Source organism: Silene latifolia, chromosome Y, assembly GCF_048544455.1.
Source record: "Silene latifolia isolate original U9 population chromosome Y, ASM4854445v1, whole genome shotgun sequence".
NCBI lineage: Eukaryota > Viridiplantae > Streptophyta > Magnoliopsida > Caryophyllales > Caryophyllaceae > Silene > Silene latifolia.
The window spans coordinates 87,057,051-87,060,050 of NC_133538.1; the positions used below are offsets into that span (position 1 = coordinate 87,057,051).

General features: G+C 35.5%; 1 non-coding gene across 1 annotated transcript; it reads left to right on the forward strand.

Moving 5' to 3' along the window:
* The first annotated feature begins 255 nt into the window (after positions 1-255).
* LOC141636077 (small nucleolar RNA R71) lies at positions 256-362 on the forward strand. The gene has a single exon (XR_012540715.1). It is a non-coding gene; the product is annotated as a small nucleolar RNA R71 (small nucleolar RNA).
* Positions 363-3,000: the final 2,638 nt, after the last annotated feature.

Consider the following 3,000-nt stretch of genomic DNA (forward strand, 5'->3'; position numbering starts at 1 on the left):
TTTGACATTTCATCCAACTTGGCCTTGTTTTCCAACTCTAGCTTTGAAGGACCTTCGCTCTTGGACTCATTTTCTCTTCTATAATCGCCTTCTCTACTTCCATAGTTAATTTGCATGCCGGAAATGTTTTGAATCATCTCCGTGATTTGGGCATTTTTCATATTGTCAAAGTTGCTACCGGAGGCCGCCACAATCATATCCCTAAACCTTTGCTCAAAGATTTTAATGAAGATTTGGGTTGTCATCCATTTGGGGAATCTATGATGTGGGCAAGAGGTAAGGAGGTCTCTAAATCTTTCCCATGCTTAACTTAAAGGTTCATGATGCATTTGCTTGAAGGTTTGGATTTTATGTCTTATTCTAGCGGTCTTTCAAGGAGGGTAAAATTTGTTGATAAAAGCCCTTGACAAGCTTTCCCAAGTAGTGAAAGTACCCGGTTCATATGAATTCAACCATTTCCTATTATTATCCTTCAAGGAAAGAGGAAAGAGCATAAGAAGAATTTGCTCTTCCGAGATGCCATCCTACTTGATCATACCCGCTTTTTACTTGAATACGACAAGATGTTCAAGAGCATCTTCACTCTTCAAGCCATGAAAAATATCTTGTTGAAAGAAGGAGATTGTATGATAGCGGAGTTCAAAGGTATTAGGAGCAAGAACTTCATAATCAATTGCTGAGCTAGACCGATTGTGATCTGGTCTATGGTAGTAACCCATTGGTTGGTCTACCATTTCTTTGTCAATGAAATTGGTTCTTGGTGTATTTGGTGGGGTAGGAGAATTTAAATGTTGTGAATGGGTGGGTGAGTGATTTGGAGGGTAGTTTGGTGAATGGTTTGGTTGAGAATTGGTGGTGGAGATGGATGTATTTGTAGTTGGTTTGGTGAAGGTGGAGATCTCCTTAGAGCCGATAGTTCTAACAATCTTCTTACCCGGAAAGACGTCTCAATATCTCGATCAAGATGGACAAGAGAGCCGGTATTACACCTATACAAACACTCAAAAAGAGATCAAATGGTCCTAATGCAATGAATGCACTAGGACAAGGGTGGAAAAACAAGCAAGCAAAGTAAACTAAGCCTAGAAACAAACAATTTATCTAATCCAGTATCACCGTCCCCGGCAACGGCGATACCAAGTTTGTCGTGCTCCTCGGTATACAAACAATATTTGTAGTCTCAATACCAAACTAATGAATGTAGTAGGGTAAGGAGGTCGATCCACAGAGACGAGATTATGGTTCTTAAATTGATCGTTTGTTTTCTAGTTTAGTTCTAGCGAATGTTTAATTAAATGATAAATTAACTACCAAAACTACAAATACAAACATGTAAATAGACTAATGATTGCTAAAGCGATTTAAGATGATAATTAAAGACTAAGGTAACCGGGTTCACAAGTGTAGGTCAAGGTCGATTATGGTCGCTGTTGGGGCTGGTGTCCTCTACAGTTAGTGCAATAACATTTAAATCTCTAAAAGGATCAAAGGGTATACTTTTGTATTATTATCAGTTGGTCCACGTTTATCAATAACGGTTGGCTTGCTAGATAAGTTTGACGTTATTGTCATACTGATGGCGGTGATCAACTGGTCCCTAAAAATCACACCTATAGGATACGTTTGAGAGATGTGACGATATGAAAATACAGTCATGTTGATGCCTAATATGACTAAGCAGTTAGTCGGAGTTATTGACTAATAATTAGTCAAATGCGATGTTGAGATAATTATTTAATACGGATTAAATAATAATTGCTAAGACGAATTAAGCGGTTAATTCGTAAATTGAATATAAACGATTATATTTAATTGATGTATATTGAATTAATTATACAATATTGTCTTTGTCGAACATGTATTAATATATCGACTGAGTCATGTTACTAGTTGATATTTTAATAACCGATAACCGATGACGATTTATAATAAAATCCCGTCATATACATTTAGCAAAAATCGAGTCGGACCACGAGTTAAAATAAGGAGAAAGTGGAAAGCCCACTCTCCCCTCTTGAAGCTCACGGCCGAACCAAAACAAACAAAAGGAGGGCTTTCTCTCCTTTTGACCTAATGCATTTTTCATTTGCAAGAAAATTAGTTTTTTGGAGGCATTTTCTCTGAAACCTAGATCTCTCATCGAAAAACCTCACAAAAACCGATCGTGGGCCGTGAAGAAAAAAAAATAAAAAAATTTCCGGTTTTATTTTATTTTTTTTTCGGCCATGATTTATGCAAAATACGGATTTTGTGCATTCGCTTGATAGTGAAACGGTTCACTCACGTACCATTTAGTTATTTTAAAGCGATTTAAAGTAACGGATTATCATGGATTAAAATTAAGTTGATTAAAGCGGTTTTGTCACATAATTTTAATCATTAAAGATGGTTTGGATAAATTTAACATAATTACGGAATTATGTAACGAATAAATTTTATTTTAGTTGATGCATTTTTATTTATCGTTACTGTTGAATGCCTTGAATGTTTAAATTACGTATTTAATTTTTACAAACGGTTGTAACTTAGTGTGGCCTTAGTAGAACGTGTTACCGTAATGATGGAACACGGTCTTGGTTGTATTTTGAGATCTTGTATCTCCGTTTTGGTTTTTTTTCTTGTAATTACAGTTTTTATTTAGAATGTAAATAGGTTTATATTTTGTAAATTTTAATTGTAATTTTTAGAAGACCAAAGATGGAGACCGGATACTCACTCCCGCTGCATGGATCAAGATGGAACATTAAGACAAGCTTCTCGGGTCCAACAGTGGATTCCAAAGTTGTATTATGTTCTTTTTACTAGGATAGGCCACACTAGGAATTTTTATTTACGTTTTGCATTCTTTTATTTATTTTATCGTAACGATAGTTTGCATCATTTTCCGCCTAAAACCAAACCACCTAATAATTGCATGAAAACTGACTCATATAGAGGTCACGCGTTAGTTTTCTTTGATATACAGATATCACATGTTTTTAATTAAGCCATCACCTAAGT